Source organism: Hermetia illucens, chromosome 6 (genome assembly GCF_905115235.1).
Source record: "Hermetia illucens chromosome 6, iHerIll2.2.curated.20191125, whole genome shotgun sequence".
In the NCBI taxonomy this organism is placed as follows: domain Eukaryota; kingdom Metazoa; phylum Arthropoda; class Insecta; order Diptera; family Stratiomyidae; genus Hermetia; species Hermetia illucens.
In genome coordinates this window covers 98,199,088-98,220,646 of record NC_051854.1, presented here as the reverse complement: position 1 = coordinate 98,220,646, position 21,559 = coordinate 98,199,088, and the positions used below count along the sequence as shown (strand labels likewise).

Sequence of the window (21,559 nt, the reverse complement as noted above, 5' to 3'; positions counted from 1 at the left end):
CATTTGTAAAGTGACGGTCCGCAGCCCATAGTAGAGCCGGCAGCCTGATTTTTCCCGAACCTTCGTAACCTCGGGGTCGGGAACGCCGATAGTGAGAGAAGTTCCCCGCCTATCGGCTCTCTCCCCTGTTTTGCTGCCTAGCAGCAACCAGCTGGAAGTGTTAAGGTTGTTCTGTACACCAAGTTGTTCCGATGGAAGCTCAGAGACCCTTTTCAAGGTTAGTCGCGCACCCTCCCACACATCGTTAAAGGAGAAGCAGTACTGCCTGAGCCACTCGTTCGTGTCTTCGTCGGCAAAGTTCAGCCGTAACATTTTACGATATACACCTACCGACTCAAAGCAAAGCTTAATGCCTTGTGCGGACGCAGTCCTTACAACTAGGAGGAGTTTTCTCCTAAGCTGTCCGCACTGCTCAGTATCGTAGCCGGATGGATTAGAGTCGTCATACAGGGCCCATCCATCGGCTTCGATAGTCTTGGCTGCAAATGAAGGCCTAGCTGTTGCCGGCCGAGCCCTCTTTGCTGCCTTTTGTGTCGAAGAGTTAGGATCGTCCGAGGACCGTTGCCGCTTCGGTTTACCCTTAGCCGCAGGTGCCCCGCACGCTCTTTTCTCCTCAACCTTGGCACAGCTCTTGGGTTGTGCGTTGCCCGAAGGCGGTTTGCCCGGAGGCGGTTTGCTCGAAGGCGGTTTGTTCGAAGGCGGTTTGCCCGAAGGCGGTTTGCTGTCCGTGGACAGGTGCTTACCCATGGGCAAGACTTTAGCCTCAGCAGGTGGTGCTGATTGGAGCCTGGGGTCAGGAGTGCTGACAGAAGGGGCCTGCTTTGGCTCGTCCGTTAAGGACTGGGTCCCAATTCAGTCCTTTAGTATGGAAGTTTGAAGCGCTTGCATTCATACTTGTTCAATAAAGGACGCTTCATATGTTCTACTTAAACAATAGAACATTAAAACCCGGTCGAAAACTTCCCACGGTCCTTGATGGAAATCTATGTATCTTCATTGCATAATGTTTCCCTAATGAGGAGCTTAAACCATAGAAAATCCATTAGAAAATCCGATCTGTTGACTTTTGAAAAGATACTGTTGCATGCATAAATGCTTTCGTTTGAATAGAACCCGAAAGGTTCAGAAGGATTTAGAGAGATGAATAGTTTGGTTAACACAATTGTTCCGAAATTAAATATTCATTTCGAGTTTTCAATATTTAATTAGGATTCCGAAGTAAAAGTTTATTATATTCCTGTCTGTTTATTTTTAGATAGAATGGATTTGCAAATAGATGAATCTAAATTCATTCTGATATCTGGAAGCACGGCAGGCTCCTCTTTGCCCAATAGAATGGAGTCTTGCAGCAGCAGGGGATAAAGTGCTGATTTGCATCATGTTGTGGTGAAGTTATTCTTCAATAGGAATTTAATATCTATTTGGTAATGTATGTCTTATAATAAATGGCATCTGTACTATACACATATATGTCCCTACCAGGTGTACTCCTAATTAATTTCCGTTTTTTTCGATGGATGGCGTTCTATGCTTTGTGTTGCTGTTGGTCACACATACCTGTCATTTCGTTTAGTTGTTGTCGAGTGTCTAAACTGCGTTGATGTTTCCCCGAAAAGTTCCTCCAGCAAGTTTTTAATGCGCGTCAAAAATGTCGGCGCTCGTGCTGAATTTCGAGCATATGCGCCATGCATTGCTTTTCATGTTCAATCAAGGAAAAAAAGTGTTCGAGAGGCACTCTTGCCCTTGTGGAAGTTTATGGCGATCGTGCATTAACACTTCGAACATGCGAAACGTGGTTTCGACAATTCAAAAATGGAGATTTCGACCTGAACGACGCCGAACGCTCCGGTAAGCGAAAAACGTTTGATGACGCCGAATTACAAGCATTATTGGATGAAGACAATACACAAACGTAACGACAGCTTGCAGATACGTTGGGAGTTCAACAGCAAGCAATTTCGAAGCGTCTGCGAGCCATGGGAAAAATTCAGAAGTATGGAAAGTGGGTGCCGCATGAACTGACCGAGAGACAAATGGAGAACTGCGTGGTTCACCTCCAAAGACAGTCAATTCTACTGGCGTGGTATTCAGAAATTACCAGAAAGATAGGAAAAGATGTAGAAAGCGATGGAAAATATTTCGAATAAAATAACTATTACGGTTCCCTTGGAATTATGTGTTTTATTCACTAAAAACAGGAAATTAATTAGGAGTACACCTGGTATATCCATAACAGATAATCATGAATTTTTGTATAATACTTCCTCCTTTGCCGTAGAAATAAACTTGAAAAGCAACTTCACTTTATTGGTTAAAAAGTTTTTATCATCCTTCATAGATATTGTTCTTCGGAGGGCATCTGTTTCCTTCATCCCATTCTTGCTATCTGACAGAAAAGGCAAAGTGTCCACACCATTTATATTTCCGTGCCACCATTCTATCTATTATGAATGTTACTCTGGATCGCTTTCCCTGCAAATATATAGAAAGCATATTGATCTGATAAGGAGATGGGTCGCCGAGAAGTTTTCCCAACTTTAAGCAATTATAGTCCACTTTCGTAGGAATTGTTCTGCGTTGGCATATGATACTTTCGTGTTTGTTGTAGACAATGTGCATATTTAAGCTTCTTTGAAAATAGGATTTCTTTCTAGACTTTTGGATAAAGTGCTTTTCAGGAAAGGAGTAAGTTGGTCCAGTGGTAAGAGGTTACCATGACTGCGTTTGAATTCATAAAGAAAAAGTAGACATTTTGGACTTGCTTCCATAGTTCTTGAAAACAAAACCCTACTAAAATCAGTTTGCTAGACAGACAGGCAGTATCTATCACACAAACTTTTCTCAGAAACGGTTGCACCTATTGATATGAAATTCGGTAGAATGGTTGGAATTGTAAGCCCCTACACATGCCGCGAATTATAGTAGGCACGTTAAAATTAAGGGGGATTCCCATACACCTAAAACCCTAAAATCCATTGCCAGAAATCACTCAACGGAGAAATCTGAAAAAATGATGGTAGTCCATGCAAGCGGTATCTAAGCTCCGAAATACTCTACTACTAATGCTCTAATATCTGCTCAAATAAAGTTAATAACAGTATATTATTATGATTCGAAAATTTACTGAAAAACCCCCTCCCGTAAGATTCATCCTAAATCCCTTAAATTTTACACTAATAGCATCATACTGGAAAGTTTGGTGGAAATCCTGCAATTATTTACAAAGTTATGTTGTTGTTGTAGGTTTTAGTTGATCCACGACGTTCCGGCAGGCTAACAGACAGAGCCAAGTTCTCTGGTCCGGCCCAAGAGGATCGTACGTGGGGACGAGAATTGGCCAGGCCTTTGGCCTATGTGCGTAAGCTGTCACTCGGTTTTTGGGCACTAGGCCCTGTGATGCCAGACTCTTTGTACGTTGGGAAACCCACGTATGTTTCAATACGTTTTGAGACGACACTTCCAAGCTCAATTGTGTCGGAGCCTGTCCGAACAGGCAGGACAGGTGTTACAAGTTTAGATACAGCTATCGTTTCCATATGACCGTGGTTAGGTTATTTTGCATATTACTTCTTCTAAATTTTATATTATTTGCAACTTCACGTTTTGGTATTATGTCAACTTATATTAGTTTTCCCGATAATAAGACGCATAGTTAATGCTGAAGTAAATCCGAGGGGTACGATCCTCTTTAAGTCCATCCAACTACTGGCCTATGCTGACGATATCGACATCATGGGAAGGACGACCCCAGACGTACAAACTGCCTTCATTCAGATCGAACAGGTGGCGATTGGCGCGAGATCTCGGGCTGCACATCTATGAAGGCAAAGCAAAATATATGGTGGCACCGTCAGCACCAAAAACCAACCAATCAACAACATTAAATCTACTACAACTTTGGTCGAAAATCACAACTGGTAACAGCTACGACCATGAAATCCGCACACGGCAGCTAACAGAGCCTATTTCAGCCTGTTTCGTTCGAAGCGTCTCACCATAGGGTCAAAGCTCCTACTGTACAAGACAATGATCCTGCCAGTCCTCATGTATTCCTCAGAGACTTGGGTTCTTAGCAAGAAAAATTGCGAACTCTTGGCCGTGTTCAAGACAAGAATCTTCCGAAGAATGTTTGGCCCCTTACATGAGGATGGACGATTCCGTAGTCTACATAACGACGAAATCTATGAGCGATACTAAGACCGGCTGTGGATAAATTCCGGCTTAATAGGTTCGGGTGGGCCGGTCACTTAATCCGTATGGATAAGAATGATCCCATCCGAAAAGTCTATAAGGTCAATATCTATGGTAGAAAAAGAAAACGAGGCAGACCCTGCTTGAGATGAAACGACGGCTAATTCCTATTCTGAACATATGCCCAGCTAGTGTATTATGGCCAGTCAGAATGCTCATAATATTTTTCCAAGTCTTCCTGCTTTTCGACAGGGTAAACTTTGCAGTATATTTGTTTGGTTCTGACAGGAAAAGTTTAAGGCTTCGCCACCCCGTCTTTATAGGCAGCTTGTTTCCAGTTTTTGATAGCAGCATCAGCCAATGCTACTGACATCCCAACTGCTGATTCCGGTCCGAACATGAGGAAAGTTGAAGACTCTTTTGCTAAGGCATCTGAGATTTCATTTGCCTCTTCCCCACAATGACTAGGTACCCAAAGTAAATCCACCGTATTGAATCTAGAAACAGAGTTCAATTGGTTTCTACATACCTGTACGATTTTTGAAATGATCAAATTACTAATCAACGCCCTCAATGCAGCTTGACTATCGCTACAGATTGCGATACGCCTGTCTTTCAACTGCTCGTCAATCATCCAGGCTGCCGCCCTTAGGTTCGGATGCACGTCAGCCTGAAAGACTGTTGTGTATTGTCCCAAAGGAAAAGCCCACTTCTCGTTTTTATTCGAGAGGTAGCTTCAGAACCATTTTCTGTTTTTGAGCCATTGGTGTAGAAGAGGTCAGTTTATCCCGACACGCATTTTTCTCGTTTGTCCCAGTTTTCTCTTCGTTTGAAGATAATATTATATCTCCTACCAAACAGATTTATGGGGGTCTGAGAATCGGAAGGCATTGCGAAAACCAGATCCAGTTCTCCCAATGACTCTTCCAATGCGTCCATTGTTTTCCCATAGATCTAATCGAATTACTCTATGAGCTACTCTCATTGCAGTGCTCTGAATAGACAAATCCAAGGGCTGCAAATTGAGTAATGCATTCAGAGTTGTGCCGGATCTGGTGCTCATGGTACCGGTGATACCCAGACACACAATTCTTTAGAGTGTAGCAAGTTTACAGCGCAGACCCTTTTGTTTCATCTTAACCCATCACAATACGGATACATAAGCGAATGATAGCAACATATATCCACATTACTACCTTAGGCTTAAGTGCCCGTGTCGAGGCAAAAGTCCGCCTACACAGCCCATAAGCTGTAAGAGCTCGTTTCATCTTTATCTCCAAATGTTTGTTCCAAAGAAGCTTCTTGTCTAGAATAACTCCCAGAAATTTCAGTTCTTGGAAGAATTGAAGGGTGGTACCGCTGATCTTTGGAAGGCAAAGGCCATTCAATTTCCTCCTTTTTATGAATAATGCCATTGTGCTTATTTGGATTTACTGAAAGTCCATGGCAGAGGCAACAACTGTCAATCAAATCGACGGCGCGTTGTTTATTATACTCACCATTCCGCGATCTCGACCAACTGTCAGCACAGCCACGTCATTCGCATAAGTTTGAACGTGTACTGCAGTTCGCATACTAGTGAGTTGATCAGCATACTCCACAGAAGTGGCGATAGCACACCTCCTTGAAAGCAGCCTTTCGGCTCTTCTGTTGTTAGGTAGTGATCAACACCCACTTCAGCACACAACAAATCCCTGTGTTAGCGTAGTGTAGAGCCACTTTATTAGAGTTTCGTCAACGTCGTGCTTTTTGACGGCATCACTAAGCTTTTGGAAGGATGCGCAGTCAAAAGCCCTTTCAATGTCTACGGACCCCCCATCGCGTACTCACCCTTCAGAGTTGCATCCTCTATCTTTGAAATCAAAGAATGAAGAGCGGACTCACAGGACTTTCCACGTCGGTAAGCAACTTCTAGAAGTTGGTTTTTATTTAGTGGGTACGACTTTAGCACCGTCCAGCGGATGTGACGCTCAATCATTCTCTTCAGACATTTCAGCGAAAATGATGTTAAGCTGATTTGCCTGAAGTTCTTTGGATTTGAATGGTCATCTTTGCCAGGCTTTGGTATGAGGACTGGCTTCATCTTCTGCCAAGAGGAAGGCACGTAGCCGAGAGCAAGATATCCTCGAAAAATATTTCTTGGAAGTTGCTCTAAGTGCTCTATACCCTCCTTAAATATTGCTGGGTAGATGCCATCCACAGGAGGTGCTTTAAAGTGTTCAAATGATAGAATAGCAGCTGTCGCCTTTTCATTGGTAAGAACCGTTCTCGCAGAGTCCCAAATGCCCTTGTAACACTTTCGTATTAAAGGGTTTGCAAAAACTGCCAGTTCACTTCTTCCCACTTCTGAGACCTGTTCTTCCGGGTGGTGTACTTCCAATACTTCCAAGAGAGTCTCTACAGACTCAACTCTGGAGTTCATGCAAATACCATCTGTATTTATCAGAGAGTCCGACTTGGCCGACTCATCTTTATTAAAGACTCTGCATAGCCTGGAAGTCTCCTTTTCATCTTCCAGTTCCTTACAGTTTGCGCTAAAAGGGTCTCGTTTCGCACGCTTTACGAGTCTCTTATATTCACTCTGTGAGTTCCAGAAGTTTAGTCAGTTGTCTGCAGTTTTCGATTCCACCATGGAACCGTTTTACCACGTCGGCCTTGGGAAATAAGACAAGCCTCTTCAAAACACTCTAATTGTATGCGATTCAAAGTTTCCAAATCATCTTCTATCGCCAAAGGAGTCCTTAGTCGCCTAGGGAGCTCGACTTTGTCGCCAAGAAGTTCATTGAACTTTGTCCAATCCGTTTTCTTAGGATTCCTCCTTTGTATTACAAGCTGTTCGGCTGTAATGGTCAGAATAAATTCTAAGTAACGGTGAACTGAGAGTGAGATTTCATATAGCATTCGCCTGCCTTTAATCAACTTTAATAACTTTGACGTGCAGATTGTTGAGCCAATTACTTCATTTCTACTTGGTTCGACTAAAGTAGGGGCGCATCATCAGACCAGCTGAAGTGGTAAAATCAAACAGCTTCTCTCCTCTAGGATTGCATTTGCTACTGCCCCATAAAATATGCTGACCTATTTAAATTTCAAGGCCACTTGATTCTGCATACACTATCAGATCCCTTAGTTCTTGCGTCGGCGGAGGGCACAAAGAATCATAGGGTTAGTAAGCAGCAACTAACTAACTAGCAACTATGACGTTTTTCTTCTTCGCATTAACCTGGTATTATAAGTCGACCGCAATAAGGTCCTAGGAACAGAACTGTCTCAGAATGGTTGTCTCTAATAATTTTAACATCAGAGCGCAGGCCCTCGGTCTCCAGGATCTTTCGTCGAAGAAGTCTAATATGAAAACCGCCACTAACTGAAAAATCTGCGGCTTTCAGTGAGGATCTCACGGGGATTACTAGCTTGTCCACACCTTCCGCCGAAACTTCCGCTTTCTTGGGTCTGATTCCTCTGGATATCGCATGCTTGGTAGTGTAGCAACGTCCATGTCCTCATTCCCAAGAAACTTCACCTTCTTTCACAGTGCTTTCCGTTGTTGTCGGCTAGAAGTCTGCCTAAGTTCGCGGGGTCTGGGCTGCATGGATTTGTTTTTACATACCAGTGTTAGACCAGTTGCGTCCACATTAGCCTTCCTTTCTTCCGTTTTTCCGAGTACAATCGGAGCAGAAGATTCTGACAGGCAAGCCTGTACTCCCTTCTACTTCGTGGCTAATGTTTCCTTCTGCCGAGCCTTCCTCCGAATTTTGGAAGAGTTCGGCAACAGTGTCACCGACCGGCCGGTTGTAGTCAGCCAATTTCCTCTCATTAAGGGAATTGCTTTTTGGCTGACCGCGCCATAGACACCTGGTGGAGGTTTTCTATTGAAGTGGAGAGCCTGTCTTCCACGGATTTCTCCGTGGGCCTTGGCCATCACCTAATTTCTCAGAGTCGCGGGTGGATTCGAAGTCTGCGACTTCTTACCACTTGGAGAGTTACAATCCTTTGTTTCCATCTTCATGTGTTTTTGGACACCCTTAGTGCAGTAGTAAATTACCACAGGCTCCCCTACCACGACAAGGTGGTGTCCGAGGAGGAACACGTATAGGGAGTCCCCCTTTAAACTGCAGTTAAATTGATGTCACTCACTGTCATAGTTCCCATATGTCCACCAAATTTCGTTCAGATGGGTTTAGCCGTTTTGGAGGAAAATGAGTGTGACAGACAGAGCTACAGACAGACAGGTAATTGATTTTAATAAGGTTTTGTTTTACACAAAACCTTTAAAAAGGACGGCTCGACCGCACATGGACCGCTGAAACTTCAGACTCGAGCACCGCGATCGGAAAGGAGGATCCACGATGGGTCGCACCCTTGATCAATGTTTCTCCTGCTTCAGCTTTATTGTGAGGCGGGGCTTCTGAGGTTCCCTTCTTACCATGACATCCTCACGACATGATAGTGTAGGATGTCCCTTTTTAAGATTGTCTGTGGAAAAGATGGATAAAATTTGGAGGCACTGTAGTTTGGAGCCACTAAGCGGAGATTCGTCAAAGTTCCACATCAAGTTAGCGTAACCCACCATGGCTGGAAACTCACCCGCCTAAGTGCCTTGCCTACCTGTTGATGGTAGGTTGACAGCCGCGAGGCCGGCGGAGCAACCGGGTAGAAGTCTGCCAAGGAAAATAAAATAGATCTCGTCACGGAATTCGTTTTTCTTTAAAAAATACAATGCCTAATTTAATTTAGAAAAGTTAAAAATGTTAGTTAAATAAATTGTTTTAAAAAAATAATTAATTTGGTGATTTGCCAAAGAAGTACTGCACATTCATTGTGGGCACTATAATTGTACTAACATTTCATATTCAGTACTTCTTCTTCCTTTTCTTCAGCCTTTGTCCCGTTCACAATCGGGGTCGGCTCGTCGTGATCGGCTTCCCCATTTGGCTCTATCGAATGCCTGATCTGGGTGCAATCTCGAGGCTTTCAAATCCCCATCCAGCGCACCAAGCCACCGTTGCTTAGGTTTGCCTTTTGGTCGTTTACCATCGACATCGATGTTCAGACCAATCTTGGCAAGTGAATTCTCGTTTGCACGAATTGCGTGACGATACCATCGAAGACGCCTCTCTCGCAACTTTTCCACGATCGGTGCAACCCCATAACGATCGCGGATATCCTCATTTGGGAAGTGATCTAAACGTGTGACGCCACTAGTCCAACGTAGCATCTTCGTCTCCATTACCGCAAGCCGCCGTTCATTGTCTTTTATGGTCGGCCAACACTCAGAACCATAGAGAGCGACTGGACGGACGGCATTAGATTTGAGACGTTCATTGATACGTCGATCACAAAGGACACCAGTTGTGGAACGCCGCTTCATCCAGGTTGTGTTAATGCGTGAAGCAATTTCATAACGCAGTTCTCCATTGGATGATAGCGTTGACCCGAGGTATTTAAATCGCTCAGTTCTGGGCAGATCACTACCGCTGACGGAGATTGTGCTTGTTTCATGGGGATCGGTCGTCAAAAATTCAGTTTTTTTTAAATTCAATCTGAGACCGTGTTGCATGAGGCGATCATTCCATTTTTGAACAAGTTGCTTGAGATCATTTTTGCTATCAGATGCTAGGAAAACATCATCTGCATAAAGCAGTGTGTAGGGCGCTGGACGTTGGATATCCCGTGTGACGGTGTCCATAACAAGGACAAAGATGAGTGGTGAGAGGGCACTTCCTTGATGAACTCCAACAGAGACACGAAGCGGTTTTGATACACCCGCCATACTTCGAACTTTACTTTTCGGATCGTGGTAGAGCAATTGAACCCAGCGCACGAGTTCTTCTGGCACGAGGTGTTGTCGTAAAGCATACCAGATGAGTTCGTGTGGTACACGGTCAAACGCTTTCTCTAGATCCAGAAAGGTAATGTAAAGAAGGCGATGCTTCTCACGGTATTTCTCCATGAGTAACCGTGCAGCGTGTATTGCGTCAGAAGTTCCGCAGTTCTTGACAAATCCGGCTTGATTCATGGTTATTTCAACGATTTCGCGAATACGGTTGTCAAGAATGCGTTCAAAAATCTTCATGGTATGGGAAAGTAACCGGATCGGACGGTAATTTGAACATTCTGCTGGGCTACCTTTCCTTTTCCATATTGGAACAGTGGTACTTTCTTGCCAGTCAGATGGTGTTCTTCCTTCCTGAATAACCCGGTTAAAGAATTCACTGAGCCACAGTGTTGGGTCCCAGCTCTTCGCTTTCCAGAGCTCAGATGCGATGTCGTCAGGCCCTATTGCTTTCCCCGATTTCATTTGTTTTATTGCCTCCTCGACTTCAGTTGCGCTGACTGGTGGAACCGCTCCCAATGTCGGCAATTATTGTGGAAGTGGAGGATGAGCAAATTCTTCAGTTGAAATCTGCTCGAAGTATTCTCGCCATCTATCCGTTGCGGCTTGACGGTTGGTAAGCGAAGTACCGTTCTTATCATTAACACAACAGAAGTGTTCGATATCCTGTGTGCGTTCATCACAGCTTTTAGCAAGTCGATACAGATCTCTCTCGCCATCCCTAGTGTCCAGTTTATCGTAAAGATTTTTGAAATGGTTCGCTCGGGTGACAGCGACCGCTTTCTTTGCTTCCCGGTTGGCATTCTTATAAATTTGCCAATTAGCAGGCGTTTTATGGTCGAGAAATTTGCGGTAGAGGCGTTTCTTTTCACGGACCTTCATTTCAACATCATCATTCCAGAGCCAAGTATCTCGGTTGATGTACCGCTTACCCGGCTTGGTGACCCCGAGGGTTGCAGAGGCCGCTTTGTGGATCGTGTCTTTCATTTGGTTCCATGATTCTTCCACATTCGTAATGGTTGGCAATCGTATGAGTGAGACCGTTTCTTCTTTCTTCTCACCAAATCGCAATCATTTAATGCGCGACGGGCCAGTGCGTTCCTCACGCTGTTTTATCGGTGGCTTAATTCGCAATACGGCAATCAACGGCCGATGTCGATGGTCTCATAGGGAACGACTTTGCAATCAGTGACAGTGGTAAAATGTTGGCGCCTTATAAGAATATAGTCGATTTGCGTTTTACTGTTCCCACTATAAAATGTGGGAAGATGAGACAATCGTTTGATGAACCATGTATTCATAAGTACAAGGTCATGGGTGTCCGCAAAATCGATTATACGCTCTCCACCCTCATTGCGCGCTCCGAACCCCTTTCCCCCATGGCACCTATTACCGTCTGCCTTTTCACCCACATGACCATTAAGGTCGCCGGCAGCAGGCACGTGACAAGTCTTTTCATCGAGAAGTTGCCAGAAGGCATCTTTCTCGGCATCAGGTCGACCTGTCTGTGGTGCGTACGCAGTGAAGAAGTGAATAGTGCGATCAGCTGATATAATGGTGAGCTTCATCAGCCGATCATCAAATCGTTCGACTTCTTTAATCACGGAAACCCTCTGAGATGGCAATGCCAACACCATATTGAATGTATGGGTTACCAAAATAGAGAAGTTTGTAGCCATTTTTACCGCGTTCGCGTTCAATGTCGCAGCTTTTGGCACCAGACCATCGGGTTTCTTGCAGAGCGCAGATGTCAATGCACCTTTTCCGAAGGGCTCTTGCGAGTTCCTCCGTCTTTCCACTTAGGGTACCAACATTTAGCGTGCAGACACGTATTTGTTTTGTTCGTTGTGTGCGGACTAACTTGCTTACGTCCTGACGCCGTCCATGCGTCAAGAACCCTTGTCCATTTCTCGACAGGACCGGGGCCCGTCCTGCCGCGTCGACTGAGGTGGACGCCCTAGCATTTCTCCGAGGCTTGTGACTCAATCCGATCATCATGTTTGTAAAGACATTCTATGCATTTTCTTGGTCGACCTGTCGCGGGGCCTGTCACCAAGAGAGACCAGGTAGGATTTAGCATAGTAGAATAACTCCAACTATACTCTATTTATCTCTTACCCTGATCTCAGTATTTTATTTGTGGTTTACTGAGGATAGTACAGAGTACGTTGCCTCAAACCCTCCACCTTTACCTGGGCTTGGGACCAGCGTACTATGTTAATAGCATGGCGGAGTTCCAGAATGACTAGGTACCCAAAGTAAATCCACCGTATTGAATCTAGAAACAGAGTTCAATTGGTTTCTACATTCCTGAATGATTTTTGGGATGATCAAAGTACTAATCAACGCACTCAATTCAGCTTGACTATCACTATAGTTTGCGATGCGCCTGTCTTTCAACCGCTCGTTAATCAGCCAGGTTAGGCCCTTAGGCTCGCATACACTTCAACCTGAAAGCCCGTTTTGTATTGTCCCAAAGGAAAAGTCCACCTCTCGTTTTTATTCGAGAGATAGACTCTTGCTACATAACCATTTTCTGTTTTTGAGCCATCGGTGTAGAAGATGTCAGTATATCCTGACACGCATTCTTCTGGTTCGTCCCGGTTTTCAGTTCGTTTGAAGCTACTGACCATGTGGTTACGGTGGGCGGGTCACTTAATCCGTATGGATGAGGATGATTCCACCCGGAAAGTCTATAAGGGCAATATCTATGGTAGAAAAAGAAGACGAGGCGGACCCTGCCAGACAGCTTTTGGGGATATCGAATTGGTGTAAAAAATCTAATGTAAATTGAATCCTCCCCTGGAATGCTGATAAGCTTGCACATGGTTACCTTTATGAACTTTGCGAGCAATCGCTGCTGAAACGGTTCATGTTTCGAGGACAAAAGTTGAATCCAACAATAAATAATAAAATGACTGAGACTGCTTGGATTATCTATCAAACTTGGAACGTAGCACACAGGATACTTCTCTACCTACGGCAATAAATTTAGCATTGACTATATATAGTTCGTCTATAGCAAGGACATAAAGTAGGATGCGTAGTTAACAGATAAATTCAAATCAATTTGTTGTCTGCCTCTCAAGTTGCACAGAAGTTCCAAGAAAATTGCAAGCAAATTTAGAGAAGGTTTGAAATTTCAAGGATTACAAAGCATGACTGCAAAGGTAGAGAAAAGCAGCACGAAGCAGCAGGATACAAAGTATCTGCAAAGGTTATTTATGTACTTAATTATAAATACTAAGATATATCCAATTCGCCAGCTTTTTATGGTTGATGCTAAGCCAGATGAAATGTTATTATGGCTTAAGGATATAAATAAAAAGGAATTGTTATGTCTAGGCCATAGAGAGTTTTTGTAAGGTTAGTTTTTAGGCAGGGAAGCCTCCACACGGCCTAATAAAAACCTTGGAAAGCATCTACGCAACATTTTACCATTCCAAAGTACATGAAACAGTGAATGATACAACACATGAACATATGTAAGCGCGAAGTAAATGGATTACGACAACATAACATTTTTACATACTTTCCCATCTCCAAAATTCATATTCATTCCATTATCCTATAAAGTTCGTCCTGTCAGGGAATGCTGCTGTGCATAAAGCACTTCCGTCACGGCTGAAATTGAAATTTCATGGATGGTTTTTAAGTGGCACCTTATAAAGTCCCGGACGATTTATATGGTAAATATTTTAATGGCGTTAAAATATGGAACAATTAAAAAAGTAAACATTACGAGGATGAAAGCCACCATTACAGCCGGTTATTGGATGGCACATATATCAAGGCCGCTATCGAAAGGATGAGCAAAGCTGTCGCGTGAATTGAATCCTTTTTTCTTTGGTGGTAAATTCATGCTCGCATTTCGAATATTTATTAATGCACGTGGAGGGTTTTCGAACAAATTTATCACCGAATGAAAAATGAAATGCTACACATTTTGACGGTTCAATATGATCCAATCATATCATATCCATTACCCATGTTTAGTGCTGGATACATTAGACATGCTGTGATGAAAATTTTTATGGAAGAAAGTAATGGCTCAATCCCTGGCAACTTCAATTAGATCTCCCCATCCGTGATTTCTAGTTATCAAGTGCCAAGGTTACGTTCCTTCAGTATCCTGTAAAATGAACAGAAGCAACTGGTTATATAAATAGGATCTGCTAACAGCACTGCTCTCCCGGATTTCCTCATTATTTAAGGCTTTCAGCAATGCATAACAAACACCCACTTTGATACACACACATCCTTATAACATGAGAGTACCCGCATCCTGTTTTAGTCCTTCATGGAGAATAATAAATGAACATGTCAACTGGTGTGAGCTTCCAAAGAGGACGAGTGAAATGTGTTATAGTTTTTAGTGCATTTGGAATTTGAATTTACTTCGTGGAGGTCTTATTCAAATTTTATGAATTCTCTATCCTGCGTGAAAGGGTCAAGAATTTGTAGACGTATCGAGCACGTGGTTTACGTATGTATATGTATGTTTATTGGACTGTGGAATTGACATGGGATAGTTTTTTATTACGGTGTAGTAAGTTATCGCGTACTTCAGTTCAAATGGGATGGGCTACTATACATTTTGGTTCCGCAATGTGAGTCATTCAAAAATAGCGTTCCCTGGAGGTGCCTTCTGGCATAAAGTATTGACCACATTTTGAAAATTGCATAGTAGCCATGTTTGTTTGCAGGATTCTAACCTCTTGGTAACTAATATCGTTGATGGCGGTGATAAAATCGATGTCCCCGAGGTGCCCGAGTAAGTAGTTCTGCCCCCTATTTGGCAGCATACCTGCGTCCTAGGTAGTAGCCTCGAGAAAGCTTCTCGGTGAAGAGCGAACCACGAATGACCGGTACACGTCGGGACACACTGGGAGTCTCCGGAGCTGTCGACAACTCTCTGTCGGTGTCGACGGGGTGATGTGAGCGTAGCTCTGCCAAGGTGGTAGTTGCGACGTGTATCAGGAGCCAGCCCCTTCGGGACCCTGGTCGGGAAGTGTGCATTGAACCGGTGTTAGTAGACCGCGTTGCCCCGAGCGAGCGCTGATCCGTCCGTGAATTCCGCGATCAGCTAAGCGTAGGTCAGGCCTCAGGGAACTGGGGTAGGGGCTGTGTCCCCGAGGGTATACCCGTTCTTGACTATTGCGGCCCGCTCCCTTGCACACGATGTGCTGGTTACTTTTTCATGGAGAATATTCAGAAATTTATAAAAAAACGACGAAACAACAGACAAGGAGGAAGAGCTGGGTGCGTTTGGGCGGAGCACAAAAATGCGTCGTTCGCCGCAGCGATCAGTGAAAGAGGCAACGAGGGCTGACATACCCGATGGGACACCGGGGCGCCCAAATAAAGAGGAAGCCTCATCAAGTGGCGCGACTGACCGTGCGGAGATGGCAACTCCATTACCATGCAGTGCCCCTGTTCTGGAAGTAAGCTCAGTGAGAAACGCTAGTCCTGAGCAGATGGATTTGGACACAAATCGAGTGGAAATGCATTCGACCGTCCTCGCTAGAGCCGAAGAGGAAAGGCTCATCAGAAAGTGCGCAGCAGTGGTGAAACGTATGCGGTCGGCAACGTTCTTTCAGAGGAACGTCAACAAAGGCGTCAAAAACGGGCTGATGGAACTGGAGGAACTACTGGACCGCATTTCGTTTTATAGACGAACGTGGAGAGCAGCGGAAAACGATTGTAGAATTGGGTAAAAAGCGGAAAGAGGACGACGTGCCTGAAGGAGACTTTATGGAAGTAGTCTCCAAGGCCTAAAAAAAGAAGGCGAAAAAGGATAAAAAGAAACAACGGACTCCGTCGCCAGAGACACGTCTGTCCAAAAACAAGGAGGCTGCCAGCCCAAAGCCAGTTGCGGAAAAAAATGAGGAAACGAAGAAGGACTAGACCGTCGGCTCTGCTCATTAAGCCGACGGAAGGCAAGACATTTGTGGAAGTCCTTAGTGAAATCCGCTACAGGATGAAACCCGAGGAGAACGGAGCAGAGGTGTCTTCGATACGGAAAACGAGGAGTGGTGGAGTTCTCGTCGAACTGGGCCCAAAGACGACCAGCAAGAGCACGTTCTGCGAAGCGGTCAAGGGGCTATTGGGGAGAAGGCTCTTGTCTCCAGCCTAGAGCCCATGTGCTCCCTAGAAATACGGGATCTTGACTGCCTTACAGAAAAGGCCGAAGTAGAGGAGGCGCTAAAGCGTGAATATCCAGAGGTGATCAATGCCCGGGTAGGTATTACCTCTGTAAATGCTCGAGGCCAAAAACTTGCCGTGGTGGATGTTCCCGAGCAATATTCGAGGAAACTCCTTAACAGCGGGAGAATCAAAATCGGATGGGCAGTATGTAGGGTACGAATGCGGATAGTCCCCGCCAAGTGCTACAGGTGTCTGGACTATGGACACACGTCAGAAGCTTGCAAGGGTCCGGACAGGAGGACAGCATGCCGGAGATGCGGCCAAGCGGGTCATCAAGCGAAAACTTGCAAGGAAAGCGAGAGTTGTGTTCTCTGCAGGGATCATGGCGCGTCTGGCGAAAGCGTCGCACACACTGCGGGCTCGGGACGGTGTCCGATCTTCATGGCGGAATTCGAGAGGGCTAGGGTGCGAACGCCATGATCCGCGTTTTGCAAATTAACATGCACCGGAGTGCAACCGATCACCAGTAGCTAGCACAGTTCGCTGCGGAAGTAAATGCTGATCTAGTGCTGATTAGCGAGCAATACCGAAACAAGGACCCGTCCTCATGGTATCTCGACTTATCGGGCACCGCATGCCATCTGGGTTCGGGACGACGTTCGACTTCGTGTTCTTGCCGAAGGCCGGGTGGACGGATTTGTCTGGATCCGGTGTTTGGGGATAACGTTTTTTAGCGTTTACCTGACGGCGAATGAGTCGATTCCGGACTTTCAGCGCCGGCTTGATGCTCTGGAGGACGCCGTTTCTAGCACGGAAGGACGAATCCTGGTTGGCGGTGATTTTAATGCCAGGGCTCTTGAATGGGGCATGCCTCAATCAGACTCCAGAGGGAAACGGATTCTGGAAATGGCGGCGAGAACCGGGCTCGTAATTTTAAACACCGGATCCACGTTTCGGCGCTCAGATTGTGATGGAAGCATTCCTGACATCACTTTTGCGTCGGAATCTCTGGCATCATCGGTGGACGGGTGGCGAGTCCTAGAAGACTTCTCGGCAAGTGATCATCAGTACATTGCGTTCGAAGTGTTTGACGCTACTTGCCGGCGAGCACCAACACGCACCAACATGTCGCGAGGGTGAACATCAGAAGGTTCGTCGAAGCTCTTGGAGCAGGTAGGGCCGTGCTGGGGGGCACTCCGGGGGGTGGTGGTGTCGCAGCTGACACCGTCGTAAATTCAGTGATGAATCTGATAACGACGGCGTGTGAGGCTTCCATGCCCCGGAGAGGCCCCAGGCGGGAAAGCCTTCTATGCACTGGTGGACGGCAGAAATTGCCGATCTACGGAATGAGTGCCATAAGCTCTGCCGTTTGGCACAACGTTTGTACGCCAACGAGCAGCCATGTGCCATAAAGGCAGAATATAGATCAGAAAAAAGGAGACTCCGCAGCGCTATAAATAAAAGCAAAGCTCACGGCTGGCAAAATCCTGTTAATGAGGTGAATGATGACCCGTGGGGACTTGGCTATAAGCTTGTCACTCGGAAAATCGGGGCTCTGCGAAAGCCCTGCATATTGAGCACCGACCAGGTGGACCGCATTGTGCGGGCATTGTTCCCCAGACACCTTGTACGGGTTGATATAAACAGCGCGGAAAGCGTCGTGGATTGCCCCCTTTTCACAATGGGAGAACTCGAAGAAGCGGTTCTCACTATGAAAAACAGGAACGCGCCAGGTCCTGATGGCATCCCGGCGGAAGTTTACAAACTGGTGTTCCGCCAACGGCCAGAATTGCTGCTCGAAGCGTTCAACGCGTGCTTGAAGGAGGGCATTTTTCCTTGCCGCTGGAAAGTGGCCAGACTCGCGTTGATCAGTAAGGGTAAAGGAGACCCGGAGCTCCCGTCTGCATACCGACCGTTGTGTATGCTTGACACGGCCGGAAAAGTGCTCGAGAAGCTCATCAGGGGTAGACTCGCTGAAGCGATCCGTGCTGCCGGGGACTTATCCGCAAGGCAGTTCGGGTTTAGAACAGGGAAATCTACAGTGGATGCTGTTATGGAGGTCGTAGATGTGTTTAATCGAGCCGGGGTACACAGCCGTCGATCTCGACGGATAGTGCTCCTCATAACGCTTGATGTCAGAAATGCCTTCAATTCCGTAAGATGGACAGATATGCTAGGCACACTAGAGAACTTCTTTCACGTGCCAAGCTATCTCTTGCGGATATTGAGGGATTATCTGAAAGACCGCTCCCTGTTCTATGAGACGCTAGAGGGCCAGAGGAGGATGGAAATCACGTCGGAAGTAGCGCAGGGATCCATCCTAGGGCCGGACCTCTGGAACGCTTCCTATGATAGTCTGCTGAGACTCGATATGCCCGAAGAGTCTCGCCTGGTCGGTTATGCAGACGACGTTGCGGCACTTGTTGCCGGACGCACTGTTGAACAGGCGCAAAGCAGACTTGGCATATTGATGCGACGGGTAAGCGGATGGATGACTGCTCACGGTTTCAACCTTGCGCTGGAAAAAACCGAAGTAGTCATCCTGAGCAGAAGGAGAATTCCGACCTTGCGTCCCATATCGATCGGCGAGTTGACTATAGAGTCAAAACCAGCGATTAAATACCTTGGTTTAATGCTCGACCCGAAGATGAGCTTCTTCGAGCAAATCAAAGCAGCCGCGGAAAGGGCTGCAGCAGGAGTCGCGGCCTTGAGTCGGCTAATGGCGAATGTTGGCGGCCCTATATCAACTAGGAGACGTCTCCTCATGGGAGCAACGCAGTCCGTCTTTCTCTATGGTGCGGAGGTATGGGCTGATGCCCTTGACAAGGAGGTGCATCGTAAACGCCTCGCTCAAGTGCAAAGGCTGGGTGGGAGACTGTCAAAACCAGCGACTTTATTCCGTGTGAGTGGATTGATGGCCGAAATGCGTTGTCTTCTGCCTGGAGGAATAGTTCGTATCCGCATGCTACGGTGACCAGCCATTTCATCGACAAGAGGACTTCATAGAAGTAGAAGATAGACTTCATCGGATGTAATATGGTTAAGAACCGAGAAGAAGTGTTTTTCCCACCTATTCAGTTGCTTGTCGTCGAGGATAAGAAGACCATAGTTAACATCCTTTAGAGGACAGAACGATTTGCGAAAATATGTAAGCTCCTTCGGTAATCATTCCTGAAATCATTGCTATTTGAGGCATATTCCGCTTCCCTGATGCAATAACAAATTCTCTCTTGTTATGCTATACATTATGCTGAACGCTACGCTAGGCCTTGCCAAGGATGCCAATAAAGAAAGCAAAAAATGACGGCTTGAAAGGGGATCGCTGGCAGTCGGCCGGTTTCGACACCTATCGCATTTGTCTAAGAGGGACGACCACAATAGGTACTCCGAGAGCAAGAATTTTAGGAGAAGCTCCTCAATTCTCCAATTTCTATCAATGCCAAAGATTTCAACGAATAAAACGCAGGAAAGTACGTTAAATGTTGCGGGTGAAGGTGCATTTAGAAGGAGCAATCTGGCCAAGACTCATAGAGAACACATCCCTGACCTGAAGGAACTACATTTCAAGCAGTTTGAAGCAAACATAGTTGAGCTTTCCGAATTCATCAAGGACAAGCACAACGTGGGTGTGTGCATATGTGTTCGAGGTGGGGAAGAGACAAAGCCTTTGAGAACTCAGACCTTAGTGGTCCATTGTACCCGATTCCCCCGTCTAAAGGAACATCTCGGATTCCTTTATGTATAAACGTTTGATGTCTGATGCGTCCATAGACAGGACACTCACATAGAAAATCTTCCGTGGAGCACAACGTGCACCAAGCTATTTAAAACATGGTGGAACCCGTTATGGTCCCCTATAATAGGGTGCAGGAGCAGAAAAGAGGTCCCAAGGAAAAGCGGACTTCCCCTATTCCAACAGGGTCACAGGTGACCCAAGTGACACCGAACCGTAGTTATAGCGACCTGCTAGTATAGAAAAGAGTCCGGGAGAAGGACTGTGATCTTCTAGGAAATCAGCCTAAGAGGAAAGAAAACACAATAGCATTTCTGAAGAATGGAATTAAAATCAAGGAAGGTAAAAAACCTGTGCCCATGTCCGAGCGTCAGCAATTCAAGGGAAATCTAAGGAGAACGATGTCGTTATTGAAAAGGCGAAGAAGAAAGTAAAAGTGCGAGTTCACCCGGAAGCAATTGTTATCTCCACTAACAGCTGTTTTTCGTACGCGGTGATTCTAAAAAAGATGCAATGCTTCGAAATGAATTGCGGATGCAGATGAACTCGCATCCATGCTTTTCAAGGCCAAAATACGATCTGTGCTGCTGTGCGGCTGTGAAGCGCGGACTCTAACGCAAGCGTTAGATAAGCCAATCGTAAAGTCCTGCGTCGAATAATTGGACCAGTAAAAGATGAAGCTGACTAGCGGATTAGATACAATCATGAGTTGTACCTGTTCCATGACAACCTAGTAGTTGTGGAAAAAATAGGAAAATCCCAGCGCGCTGGTCACGTAGAATGGATGAACGATAAGGATATTCAAAGGCAACCCCGAAGGACGCCGCTCGGTGGAAGAGCCACGCAAATGGTAGGAGGAATCAGTGGACGAGCCCAGTAAGAAACTGTTGAAATTTTCCAATTGGAGGACGCGATCGAAGGATCGAGATGGTTGGAGGAAGCCTATCCTGGAGGCCAAGGGCAGATTTTGGTCTGCCACGCCTTTGAAGCAGAGGAAAAGTACGTTCCTTCATAGGTACTTTGGGGGCGGGGGACTTCAAGCGCTCAGTGGCGTACGACTGTTCCTCTCATCAAGTGGCATCGGACCGAGGTCCAAGGGACTTTGAAAAGTTTTCGGCAAGATCAAATTCCCATCGACGCTAGATTGTTCAGTTGATGAAATCGATATACGAGAATCTTCTGTTTATTTGCAAGATTCTTGGGTGCACACACTCAAAACTTGGGTGCACGCCCTCAAAAGCTGTATTTAATTTTCGATTCCAAAACATTCGCGCTTTCGCAAACGGATGGTTTAAATTGCTACCCACTTAGCAGTAATAATTTTCAACGAAGGATTTATGTCCATCTTCCAAGTCATGGACTTGTTGGGAATTACTTTGGGAGATGAGGATCGCATCGACTAGTCGGAGCGTAGGGTCAGTAGCGTTGCAAAAAGGGCCCGGTTTCAACAGAAAGAGGAAGGGCCAGACGAGGATACTTTCTCAATGAAGAAGAAGAACTTTGCGAATTGTAAGGTTCTGCAATTACGGTTTATATAATATTTTATCTTTAAACGCGTTTTTCCAAAAGTATCAGTTCTACCAGAAATATTTATCGAATTCAATCAATTTGTTTTACTTGTTCGGTGAACATCTTGCTATGACATTTCAATA

At 45.6% G+C, this 21,559-nt stretch overlaps 1 protein-coding gene across 5 annotated transcripts in view; it reads left to right on the top strand.

The window, feature by feature from the left end:
• LOC119660356 (probable G-protein coupled receptor No18) overlaps window positions 1-21,559 on the top strand; it is a 254,873-nt gene that overhangs the window by 184,516 nt on the left and 48,798 nt on the right. The window contains exon 2 of one of the 5 annotated variants that reach the window (XM_038068857.1): window positions 1,256-1,424. The exons of 3 other annotated variants lie outside the window; for them this stretch is intronic. The gene's annotated coding sequence lies outside the window, so the exon portion shown is untranslated. Of the gene's footprint in view, window positions 1-1,255; window positions 1,430-21,559 lie in introns of all 5 variants that reach the window. One more of the 5 variants, XM_038068858.1, reaches the window with a different exon arrangement.